The sequence below is a fragment of the Oncorhynchus mykiss genome, chromosome 17 (genome assembly GCF_057628025.1).
Source record: "Oncorhynchus mykiss isolate SJ-2025 chromosome 17, ASM5762802v1, whole genome shotgun sequence".
Classification (NCBI taxonomy): Eukaryota; Metazoa; Chordata; class Actinopteri; order Salmoniformes; family Salmonidae; genus Oncorhynchus; species Oncorhynchus mykiss.
Genome location: NC_143038.1, coordinates 55,784,431 through 55,797,712, shown reverse-complemented (window position 1 = coordinate 55,797,712; position 13,282 = coordinate 55,784,431). Strand labels below are relative to the sequence as shown.

At 48.0% G+C, this 13,282-nt stretch overlaps 1 protein-coding gene across 1 annotated transcript in view; it reads left to right on the top strand.

The window, feature by feature from the left end:
* Positions 1 to 13,282, top strand: part of LOC118940490 (chemokine-like protein TAFA-4) — a 100,785-nt gene continuing 87,503 nt past the window's right edge. The window contains exon 1 of the mRNA XM_036950575.2: positions 1 to 671. The gene's annotated coding sequence lies outside the window, so the exon portion shown is untranslated. The remainder of the gene's footprint in view (positions 672 to 13,282) is intronic.

Genomic DNA, 13,282 nt, shown 5'->3' with positions numbered 1-13,282 from the left:
CACTTGGCGACTTGTAAACTATGACATCACTGAACGTAGCCTATACTTGATAGATTGCAAATGGGGCGGGCGGGCGCAGCGCATGTGTTCAGAATGGGAAAGACAGCTCACAATTCTCCTGTCAAATCGATCCCAGCTCGAGAGGTGTGCGCGCGGGGGAGCGCAACTATCATTCTACCATCACCATCACTCTTGCATCTCTCCAGCGGCTAGCGAACCCGTCTGACGGGCATTGGCGGGGGACCATTGTCAATAACACAATGAACTAGTGTTGAACGTTTAGAAAACATTAGTCTCTTTTCGCTCTTTTGGATGTATTCACTTTTGGTTACTTTTTTTCTGTCATGAACCTCTACATCTCTATGCCACTGTCTTCGTTTGGTTTCCGTTTTTATGGGACGCAGTAAGATACTGTAACTAGAGGGTGGATCCAGTCTGTAACCAAACTCAGACAGCTCACCCAGCTCCAGCGCGGTGGTACCCGGATAAACTGTAGCCCACCCTGCTGCTCGTCTGATTGTGGCCGGCTTCGCCAGATTGGCAGGCAGCTGTAAGGATTGGTTTATAGTCGGAAACCGGATTCAGTGAAGTGAAGAAAAAGTAACACAGCAAGCGTGCTATCCCCCGGATTCCTAAACAATTTGACTATTCCACCGGTTTTATAGATTTAGGTAAGAGGGTAATTTTCATTCTTAATTCCGTGCATTGATTTGTATAGATCACCTGCTTTCCTGTTTGTTTCGTGACTGTTCCATGGGCTCGGGCGCACACGTTCAGTGATAGGCTAATGAAATAGGGACCAGGGTCAAGAGACGACTTTGCTTTTCGAAGGTGTAGGCACTAGGCAGGCTACCATTTTTCATGCCGCACAGAGGAGGGGTGGTTACTGCTAAAGGAGAAAATAACTTTGATGTTCTGGGTCTCTATAGTGTGCTCAATTTGTGCTCAATTTGCTCAATGACCACCCTGTGAGAGGAGGACGTTTTGGAGAAAAATACAAGAATGAAACTATTTATCCTCAATCTCTGGCCATTAAAGTCACTTCAGATTCCTGTTTTCTTTACATTGCTTAATCTAAATCCTTACACTGGATTGCAGTAGATTGTCTTAAATTAAAACGAGGGAACTTTAGAAAAATCCAATCCACTGTCATTTGAATCTGCTCGCAGTAAGGGTAGAGAGTGTAAAACAGAAACAAACGGTGAGATTGATGCAGTGTTCAGTGCGAGGTTAAATAAGCGTTAATCGGGGCTCGGTGCTGCTTATTAGCGGCTATCGAGTGGTCGGTAAGGCTGTTCAGCTGATCTGGCTCTTTTTCACCGGGGTTCTAACGGCTTCGTCTGGATCCTGATCTGGCGAGAATTGAGAAGGAGCGGAGACGTTTGCGCGCAGTGAGAAAATGCGCAGCTGAACGCTCTACTCACAGCAGGGCTGGACTGAAGTGAAAGGCTTTTATTAATGTGCAGAAACAGACATCATGCAATAGAGAATAAATATTAATATTATTCACAAACTCTTTCAATTCAATTGAAAGGGGCTTTTTTTGGCATGGGAATCACGTCTCTCTCTCTCTCTCTCTTTCTCTCTCTTTCTCTCTCTTTCTCTCTCTCTCTCTCTCTCTCTCTCTCTCTCTCTCTCTCTCTCTCTCTCTCTCTCACACACACACACAAATTAAGAAGAAAATGACTTGGTGCATGTTAATGAGAGCAGAAATGAGAACCAACCCCTATTATGTTGTAATTGTTAGTCATCCTTGTCTCTAACCCCCACCCTCCTCCTCCCCACCACCTCCTCTCTGCTCTTCTCTCTCATCCTTGTCTCTAACGCCCACCCTCCTCCTCCCCACCACTTCCTCTCTGCTTTTCTCTCTCATCCTTGTCTCTAACCCCCACCCTCCTCCTCCCCATCACCTCCTCTCTGCTCTTCTCTCTCATCCTTGTCTCTAACCCCCACCCTCCTCCTCCCCACCACCTCCTCTCTGCTCTTCTCTCTCATTCTTGTCTCTAACCCCCACCCTCCTCCTCCCCACCACTTCCTCTCTGCTTTTCTCTCTCATCCTTGTCTCTAACCCCCACCCTCCTCCTCCCCATCACCTCCTCTCTGCTCCTTGTCTCTAACCCCCACCCTCCTCCTCCCCATCACCCCCTCTCTGCTCTTCTCTCTCATCCTTGTCTCTAACCCCCACCCTCCTCCTCCCCACCACTTCCTCTCTGCTTTTCTCTCTCATCCTTGTCTCTAACCCCCACCCTCCTCCTCCCCATCACCTCCTCTCTGCTCTTCTCTCTCATCCTTGTCTCTAACCCCCACCCTCCTCCTCCCCATCACCTCCTCTCTGCTCTTCTCTCTCATCCTTGTCTCTAACCCCCACCCTCCTCCTCCCCACCACCTCCTCTCTGCTCTTCTCTCTCATTCTTGTCTCTAACCCCCACCCTCCTCCTCCCCACCACTTCCTCTCTGCTTTTCTCTCTCATCCTTGTCTCTAACCCCCACCCTCCTCCTCCCCATCACCTCCTCTCTGCTCTTCTCTCTCATCCTTGTCTCTAACCCCCACCTCCTCCTCCCCATCACCCCCTCTCTGCTCTTCTCTCTCATCCTTGTCTCTAACCCCCACCCTCCTCCTCCCCACCACCTCCTCTCTGCTCTTCTCTTTCATCCTTGTCTCTAACCCCCACCCTCCTCCTCCCCATCACCTCCTCTCTGCTCTTCTCTCTCATCCTTGTCTCTAACCCCCACCCTCCTCCTCCCCACCACTTCCTCTCTGCTCTTCTCTCTCATCCTTGTCTCTAACCCCCACCCTCCTCCTCCCCATCACCCCCTCTCTGCTCTTCTCTCTCATCCTTGTCTCTAACCCCCACCCTCCTCCTCCCCACCACCTCCTCTCTGCTCTTCTCTCTCATCTTTGTCTCTAACCCCCACCCTCCTCCTCCCCACCACCCCCTCTCTGCTCTTCTCTCTCATCTTTGTCTCTAACCCCCACCCTCCTCCTCCCCATCACCTCCTCTCTGCTCCTTGTCTCTAACCCCCACCCTCCTCCTCCCCATCACCTCCTCTCTGCTCTTCTCTCTCATCCTTGTCTCTAACCCCCACCCTCCTCCTCCCCATCACCTCCTCTCTGCTCTTCTCTCTCATCCTTGTCTCTAACCCCCACCCTCCTCCTCCCCACCACCTCCTCTCTGCTCTTCTCTCTCATCCCCTGCTTTGCATTTTGTACAGAGTGAGAAAGAGTGTAATTATTTCCCCATTGTTTCTCTGTCCGGTAGTGGCAGTCTACAGGGACCGTGTCATTAGTACAGTGCAGAGGGGGAGATGGAGAGGTCCCCAGAGAGAGGAAAGGTTTGGCGACTTAATTCTCAATGACAGTAACATGAAGATAGGTGCAGTACTCTACATTTCAATGAGATTACTCTAGCAAACCTGGCCTCCTCTTTCACTGAACCATCGTCAATACACATGCGTGCCACACACACACACACACACACACACACACACACACACACACACACACACACACACACACACACACACACACACACACACACACACACACACACACACACACACACACACACACACACACACACACACACACACACACACACACACCTCTTTGTACATGGGCCTGGCATACTTTTCTGAGGGAAAGCGATAGAATTGAGGATTCTCACCAGCATATCTCCAAGCTATGTTGCTTCCCCTTTGTCAGCCTCTGTGGTTCCATTTTATCTCCACATACCCCCTCCTCTATACCTTCCCACATCCAGACTCCTCTCCCACTTCTCAGAACCCCCACCAGACAGCAATAAGGCCTATCCTGTGAGGCTCCTACATGGCATGGCCATCCTTTTCCTCCCGACATGCAGGGGATTTATCTGGCTGAGTGATTGTGAATGCGGAGGAGTGTATTGTGTGCATTTGTGATTGTGTTTGAGTATGAGGCTAAGCAGGCAGGGAGGGGACAGACCAGATACTCCTGGGCGATAAGCTAGATGAATAACAGAGGGATCCCGGATAGCAGTGCGACAGACTGATCTGAGATCAGCTGTACGCTGGCATTAGCAGATTCACTGTGTGCCACTGTGATTGATGCTGTGCAATCCAGAGAGGAGGAGAGGAGAGATCCTCCCAGCAGGGAGGTAGAGAGAAGGAGAGAGAGAGGAGAGTGGGAGGCCTTTCATCTGTAAGTGAGATTGGTCCTGATGGCCATTCATCCTCTCCTCTGTTGCCCGAACCATACTGTACTGTACTGGGTAGTCTCCAGAGAGATATTAGAGTCAATCGCATCCTAATGCAGCACAGGAGCTGGAGAAAAAACACTCCATCAGAGCTTTCATAGAGGCCAGGCTGAGATGGAGGGTGCAGCCAGAGATCAGTGTCACCTCTGGGGTAGCCTGGAGGAAGGTAGGGCAGTTTCACATTAGAGGGAGTATGTGTGCCTGTGCCATGAGCAGCAGAAGGCAGAGGACACAACCCACTGTCATGAAGAGTATGATGTGTGAGTTAGAAATCCATTGAGCCCTTGCTTTTTTTAATCAAAGGGAGCCTCTCTAAAGAGAGTGAATGGTTAAAGGCCGAGTGCAGTCAAAAACGTGATTTTCCTGTGTTTTATATATATATATATATATATCAAATCAAATCAAAGTTTATTTGTCTCGTTCGCTGAATACAGCAGGTGAAATAGTGAATACAGTGAAATGCTTACTTACAGGCTCTAACCAATAGTGCAAAAAAGGTATTAGAGGAACAATAGGTAGGTAAAGAAATAAAACAACAGTAAAAAGACAGGCTATATACAGTAGCGAGGCTATAAAAGTAGCGAGGCTACATACAGACAGACACCTGTTAGTCAGGCTGATTGAGGTAGTATGTAGATATGGTTAAAGTGACTATGCATATATGATGAACAGAGAGTAGCAGTAGCGTAAAAGAGGGGTTGGCGGGTGGTTGGTGGGACACAATGCAGATAGCCTGGTTAGCCAATGTGCAGGGGTACTGGTTGTTCGGGCCAATTGAGGTAGTATGTACATGTATGTATAGTTAAAGTGACTATGCATATATGATGAACAGAGAGTAGCAGCAGCGTAAAAGAGGGGGTTGGCAGGTGGGGGGTGGCGTGACACAATGTAAATAGTCCGGGTAGCCATTTTATTACCTGTTCAGGAGACTTATGGCTTGGGGGTAAAAACTGTTGAGAAGCCTTTTTGTTCTAGACTTGGCACTCCGGTACCGCTTGCCATGCGGTAGTAGAGAGAACAGCCTATGACTGGGGTGGCCGTACGCACTACCCTCTGAAGTGCAATTGCCGTACCAGGCAGTGATGCTCTCGATGTTGCAGCTGTAGAACCTTTTTAGGATCTGAGGACCCATGCCAAATCTTTTTAGTTTCCTGAGGGGGAATAGGCTTTGTCGTGCCCTCTTCACGACTGTCTTGGTGTGTTTGGACCATTCCATTTTGTTGGTGATGTGGACATCAAGGAATTTGAAACTCACAACCTGCTCCACTACAGCCCCGTCGATGAGAATTCCACACTATTAGATTGGAATAATAGTGTGGAATTGTGAAAACTATAACAATATCCTTTTAGGTTAAGAACTGAAATTTCAGCCTGTTTTGGTGGGATGGAGTTTTGGCCTGCCTGGTGACATCACCATTACCATTGCCCACCCATCAAGAAAGAGAGTTCCAAACCTTTCTGCCAATAACAGCTCGTTTTCCGTTTTCCCCTCCCCACTCGGACAACTCCCAGACAGTCCTAGCAAAATTCTTGCTTGAGAAATTGCTCTTTGCAAAGGAGCTATTTTCGTTCGTTTTTGATCAATTTAATTGAAAAAAAATCACAGTAAGGTACGTAATTGTTACCCAGAAATTATTTGATTTTGAGATAAAAATGTCTGCTTTGAACCTTTAAGGGATCCCATTAAAGAAAGATGGAATCCCCTGTGTTCTCTCTCCCTTATCTCTCTCTGCTACTCTCTCTCCCCTTATTTCCCCCCTCTCTCTTTCTGTCTGTCTCTTTCTCTTACTGTCCCTCACCCTCTATCTTCCTTTTTATCGCTCTCCCCTTCTCTCTCTCTGAGTCTGTTTTCTCTGTGCCCCAGGAGGCTGCAGTAATACAGTGAGGGAGATGAAAATGTGTGGTGTGTAACAGCCTGGAAAAGTAGTGTGTGAATGAGGAAGGCGAGCCCTGGAAGACAGAGGCAGAACAGAGGGAGGAGAGACATATTGCACCGTGGTCCATTGAGCTGTTCTCCTTCGTTCGTCCTGCATGTGTCCCACTGCCTCCCAGGGTTCTGTGATGTCTGGCCTCACTCTACGTAATGGAATCTGAGGCGCTGTTGTCTCCAGCAGAGCTGTTTGGCTGTTTGGCTCAGGCCAATCAAGCAGGAGTTTGATTCCATTTAGCAGGGCTGGCTTTGATGGACAGCTCACCCTGAAAGCCCTGGGATTAAGGAACAGCAGCCATTTAGAAAGAGAAAGTACGAATGAGGTAGGCATTTGTTTGCGCAAGTAAAGAGCACCATCTTCATTTTACGATGCAAACACTTTTATGGATAAAGTAAATAATACATTTCTCCTCACAGTTGGGTTGGTTGATTGATCACAATGGGATTTTGTTCATTGATAAGATTCATTGTGATGACAGATCCCCTGTAAGCGACGGTAATGATTGTAATTGAACAGACACGGCTCCTACCCATGGTGCAGTATATATCACCCAGGATGCAATCTGCTCCTGTCCCTGCTCGCGGCATGTTGCTGTGGCAGCTGGCAGATGTGCAGGTAAGCGTGAGCGACATCGTGTGTGTGTGTGATTATTAAAGTCTCCCAGTGTAGGCCTAGCATGGGGCCACTGTGAAGGGCTGCAAACTAACGCCACTGATAGAGCCTACACCAGTCACAGCAGCACCCAGAGCAGCACTACAGGCTGTAGGGGGATTTAGACCTGTGGGACTAAAGACTGAAAGGGAAAGATGGAGGGTGGTTTGTTCTTTCTCTGCAGGTGAGTATTTGTGCCTGTGTGAGAGAAGATGGGTGTTGTTTTTTGTGTGTACCTGTACCTGTGCCTCTCTCTCTCTCTCTCTCAATTCAATTCAATTCAAGGGCTTTATTGGCATGGGAAACATGTGTTAACATTGCCAAAGCAAGTGAGGTAGATAATATTTAAAGTGAATATATAAAGTGAAATAAACAATACAAATTAACAGTAAACATTACACATACAGAAGTTTCAAAACAATAAAGACATTACAAATGTCATATTATATATATATATACAGTGTTTTAACAATGTACAAATGGTAAAGGATACAAGATAAAATAAATAAGCATAAATATGGGTTGTATTTACAATCTCTCTCTCTCTCTCTCTCTCTCTCTCTCTCTCTCTCTCTCTCTCTCTCTCTCTCTCTCTCTCTCTCTCTCTCTCTCTCTCTCTCTCTCTCTCTCTCTCTCTCTCTCTCTCTCTCTCTCTCTCTCTCTCTCTCTCTCTGTTGTATTGAAGGCAGAGCCAGTGATCTCTCTGAGTATTGCGATAGTGTGTTTGAGGTGATGGCTTTGTAATGAGAGCTCCAGGCTGCCACCGGTCAGGAGACTGTCTCTGAGGAGGACTGATGTCACTCACAGGATCAGTGGACAATGCCCTGCTCAGGGGTGTTAGAGGATGACACATATAATTCAATGTGTGTGTGTGGTGTAGTGTGTTTGGCTGTCTCTGTGTATGTGTGTTTGGCTGTCTCTCTGTGTGTGTGTGTGTTAGCATTGGTTTTATGTATGAGTGCGAGGGTAAGAGGGGAACAGAGTGATACGATGTCATGCTCTGGAGACCCACAGACAAATTAATTCACTTATTGACACCACTGACACAACTCACTGACTTTGTAAAATGAACAATTGATCTCTCTTTCTCCCCCCTAGCCACTCTCTCTCATCCCCCATCTCTCTTTTTTTTAACTAGGCAAGTCAGTTAAGAACAAATTCTTATTTACAATGACGGCCTAGGAACGGTGGCTTAACTGCCTGTTTAGGGGCAGAATGACAGATTTGTACCTTGTCAGCTCGGGGATTTGAACTTGCAACCTTCCGGTTACTAGTCCAACACTCTAACCATTAGGCTACCCTGCCTCTCTCCAGCCCCTCTCTCTCTCTCCTTGGCCCGCCCGTTTGCACACGTGGCACATTTGGCCATTAATATATTTACGTGCTAGCCGGCACCAGCCTGGTTATTAGCAACAGAGAGGCCTGAAATAATCAGGATGTTGGCCGTGAGTGTGCGGGCTTAGGGCCGAGGACTCAGCCCCTCCTCTCTCCATGAGACAAGGCCCATTGATTGGTCTGGTCCATAGGTATATAGCACGTAGTCAGCTGGGTGGAGGAGTCAATGAGCCCAGTGCATTCCTCACCGCTAAAGACCCAGGATTAGCTCAACTTCAGAGGGGCTGTGGCGCCGTGCATAGAAAATCAAACCTAGCTCCACATCAACATTGTTTATTTTCCATTAATCATAATTTGGACACAAAGCACGATGAATTACTGCGGTTATCGGGCGATTTGCCTGTCAGAGATTCTTTTGGCTATGTTTGCTGTGAAGTTGCTCGATAGACTGCGGGAGGCTGGTCTCTCTCTCTCTCTCTCTCTCTCTCTCTCTCTCTATCTATCTCTCTCTCTCTCTCTCCCTCTCTCTCTCTCTCTCTCTCTTGCTCCCTCTCTCTCTCTCTCTCTCTAGCTCTCTAGCTCTCTCTCTCTCTCTCTCTCTAGCTCTCTCCCTCTCTCTCTCTCTCTCTCTCTCTCTCTCTCACTCTCTCAATTCAATTCAAGGGCTTTATTGTCTCTCTCTCTCTCTAGCTCTCTCTCTCTCTCTCTCTCTCTCTCTATCTATCTCTCTCTCTCTCTCTCTCTCTAGCTCTCTCTCTCTAGCTCTCTCCCTCTCTCTCTCTCTCTCTAGCTCTCTCTCTCCCTCTCTCTCTCTCTCTCTCTCTCTAGCTCTCTAGCTCTCTCTCTCTCTCTCTCTCTCTCTCAGTCAGTGACTCACTGTTGGTAATTCTCTCTGTATCTTTCATCACAACCTCTGTAATTCCAACTGCTCTCGGTCTACAGCGGTTCACCGCCGCTCTCTGAACTTCTAAACTTCTTGATCCTTCACCTCCATGGGGTGAGAACAAATTGAAGAGATGAGACGAGAGAGAAACAAAGAAAGACAAAAATGAGAGAAGAGGTAAAGAGGACAGAGAGAAAAGAGAGAGAGACATGAATAAGGTATTAATAAAAGGGGGGAGGAGAGGGAGGGAAGGAAGGAAGGAGAATACAATCACTGCTCGTGTCATGAAAAGAAAGAGTAGCAAAGACGGGCATAAAGATTCCAGATGTTTATACAGTCTCCAAGCTGTCTACAGTGTAGGGGATGTATCCAAAGTGTCAACATAAAGGATGGGAGTCAGGTATCTGGACCCACTGCCTGTCTCCCATCCATCTCTGTGTCCTGAGGGACGCTGACTTTTAATGGTCTTTTATTGCTTTATTAGCGAGCACTGGATTTATGGCGTGGGCCGTGACTCTGTCTGTCAGAGCGCGGTAGGAGCTGCTCTGATCTATGTCAGGCCACGCTGGCTGTCTGGGTTTAAAAGACGTTCTCGTAAAGAACACTGCAACAGAGCTGGATATGGCTGGGCTAAGCTGGGGGTGGGGCTGCAGGCAGGTTGGCTCAGTGAGCTAATGTTTATTTGCCTGTTAGTGTCTGTGTCTGTTGTTCCATAAAGCATGGAGCAGTAGGGATCCATCTCTCCCACCCTCAACAGGAGAATACCCTCCATCCCTTCCAGCTAGCTGCTATCTGATTTGGGTTGTTGGCCTCGGAAATGGACTGTCATGCCCAACCAGGGAAAGATACATGCAGGATGTTGCACACACCCTATCTCTCTCTCTCTGTGTGTGTGTGTGTGTGTGTGTGTGTGTGTGTGTGTGTGTGTGTGTGTGTGTGTGTGTGTGTGTGTGTGTGTGTGTGTGTGTGTGTGTGTGTGTGTGTGTGTGTGTGCGTGCGTTGGCAGGGGGTCCAGACTCCCTGGAGCTGCTGGTAACCTGCTTGGACACATGAAACACGCTAAGGGACTCTGGTCACGTCAGCTTTTCATCCTTGATGCAGAAAAAGGAGGAGGGTGAAAAAAGAGAAAACCCTAAGAATAAAAACACAAAGACACACATCTGGTCAAGTCACTGGATCTGGGGGGCGGAGTCTCTGGCCTGTGCAACAGGCTCTGGATTGGACTTAAGTGCATGCCGATCAATTGTGCTGTAATGGTACCTCACCTTATCATCCTCTCTGAGCTCTGCAGTCAATGCCCGGAGAGGGGCACAGCAGGTAATGGCTCTGGAATCAGCCATTCTTCCCTTGTTCTGAGACATTTTTTACACAGCCTGGGGTGATACTAAATGAATAGCTTGTAGGTGTGAGGGAGTGTCTGCCAGCTGTGCCTCTTGACCTCTCTGGCAGCCCACACACAGCACAGACCAAGCCATCTAACTGAGGGATGTTTTAGATTCTTTATTTAAATGAGCAGAGAGGATTACCCCAGTAGCACAGAAAGACTAATTTAAGAACCCATTAGCCCATTAAACTAGAGCAATGGCATTAGTATTAGTATTCGGAGCTAAGTTCCGTCTTCGGGTCTCAGGCAGAGTTTGTCATTATGCAATGCAGAGTTCACTGAACCACTTCTGCTACATAGGCTGTATTCTTCTTATCTGCTCAGAACGTTGGCTAGCGTTGTATAGTTAGACTGCACAGCAAAATGATATCATTAATGAATAAAAAATGCAGTAAACCCTCACGCTTTCTGTGCAACTGCAGTTGCTCTTTTTAATCATTGATACATTTCTGGTGTGTTTGTGGTTATATCTGTGTTAGTCTAAGGAGGCTCTGACTAAACATTCAGCATCGCAGAGGAGTACAAAATAAAACCGTTTTTGAATAATTCAGCGATGTCTGAGAAGGATGAAATATTTTCAGATATGACGATGACTTCACCTCATGTGTTTATATTACCTCAACAGAGAATACGCCACCATGTCTCTCTCTCTTTCTCTCTTTCTCTCTCTCTTTCTCTCTCACACACAGGAATGTGTTGGAACCAGGAAGGAGGCAGACAAATTGGTCCTTCATGATTAGAAATAGCAGTGGGGAGATATTGAGTTTGGAGCAGACAGAGAGAAGGCAGAAATACTCATCAGCACATACAGTAGATAGAGAGAGAGAAATGAAGAGATATAAGGAATGAGATAGATAGAGAGAGAGAAGAGGAGTAGAAAATGGGAAAGAGACAAGGACAGAGAGAGGAGAGCAGGAGAGCAGAGACAGAAAAGGAAAGGGAGAGAAAAGGAGAAAAAAAGAGCAAGAATGACTGGGTGAGGAGAGAGTCTGAGTGAGGAGAGAGAGACTGAGTGAGGAGAGAGAGACTGAGTGAGGAGAGAGACTGAGTGAGGAGAGAGAGACTGAGTGAGGAGTGAGACTGAGTGAGGAGAGAGACTGAGTGAGGAGAGAGACTGAGCGAGGAGAGAGACTGAGCGAGGAGAGAGAATGAGTGAGGAGATGGAGACTGAGTGAGGAGAGAGACTGAGTGAGGAGAGAGACTCTGAGTGAGTAGAGAGAGACTGAGTGATGAGAGAGACTGAGTGAGGAGAGAGACTGAGCAAGGAGAGAGACTGAGTGAGGAGAGAGAGACTGAGTGAGGAGAGAGAGACTGAGTGTGGAGAGAAACTGAGTGAGGAGAGAGACTGAGTGAGGAGAGAGACTGAGTGGGGAGAGGGAGACTGAGTGAGGAGAGAGACTGAGTGGGGAGAGAGAGACTGAGTGAGGAGATATAGACTGAGTGAGGAGAGAGAGACTGAGTGAGGAGAGAAACTGAGTGAGGAGAGAGAGACTGAGTGAGGAGAGAGACTGAATGAGGAGAGAGACTGAGTGAGAAGAGAGACTGAGCGAGGAGAGAGACTGAGTGAGTAGAGAGAGACTAAGCGAGGAGAGAGAGACTGAGCGAGGAGAGAGAGACTGAGTGAGGAGAGAGACTGAGTGAGGAGAGAGAGACTGAGTGAGGAGAGAAACTGAGTGAGGAGAGAGAGAATGAGTGAGGAGAGAGAGACTGAGTGAGGAGAGAAACTGAGTGAGGAGAGAGAGACTGAGTGAGGAGTGAGAGACTGAGTGAGGAGAGAGAGACTGAGTGAGGAGAGATACTGAGTGAGGAGCGAGACTGAGTCAGGAGAGAGAGACTGAGTGAGGAGAGAGCCTGATCGGGGAGAGAGACTGAGTGAGGAGAGAGATACTGAGTGAGGAGAGAAACTGAGTGAGGAGAGAGAGACTAAGCGAGGAGAGAAACTGAGTGAGGAGAGAGTGACTGAGTGAGGAGAGAGAGACGGAGTGAGGAGAGAGACTGAGTGAGGAGAGAGAGACTGAGTGAGGAGAGATACTGAGTGAGGAGAGAGACTGAGTGAGCAGAGAGACTGAGTAAGCAGAGAGAGACTGAGTGAGAAGAGAGACTGAGCGAGGAGAGAGACTGAGTGAGTAGAGAGACTGAGTGAGGAGAGAGAGACTGAGTGAGGAGAGAAACTGAGTGAGGAGAGAGAGACTAAGCGAGGAGAGAGAGACTGAGCGAGGAGAGAGAGACTGAGTGAGGAGAGAGACTGAGTGAGGAGAGAGAGACTGAGTGAGGAGAGAAACTGAGTGAGGAGAGAGAGACTGAGTGAGGAGAGAGAGACTGAGTGAGGAGAGAAACTGAGTGAGGAGAGAGAGACTGAGTGAGGAGTGAGAGACTGAGTGAGGAGAGAGAGACTGAGTGAGGAGAGATACTGAGTGAGGAGCGAGACTGAGTCAGGAGAGAGAGACTGAGTGAGGAGAGAGCCTGATCGGGGAGAGAGACTGAGTGAGGAGAGAGATACTGAGTGAGGAGAGAAACTGAGTGAGGAGAGAGAGACTAAGCGAGGAGAGAAACTGAGTGAGGAGAGAGTGACTGAGTGAGGAGAGAGAGACGGAGTGAGGAGAGAGACTGAGTGAGGAGAGAGAGACTGAGTGAGGAGAGATACTGAGTGAGGAGAGAGACTGAGTGAGCAGAGAGACTGAGTAAGCAGAGAGAGACTGAGTGAGGAGAGAGAGACTGAGTGAGGAGAGAGAGACTGAGTAAGCAGAGAGAGACTGAGTGAGGAGAGAGAGACTGAGCGAGGAGAGAGAATGAGTGAGGAGAGAGAGACTGAGTGAGGAGAGAGACTGAGTGAGGAGAGAGAGTCTGAGTGAGGAGAGAGAGACTG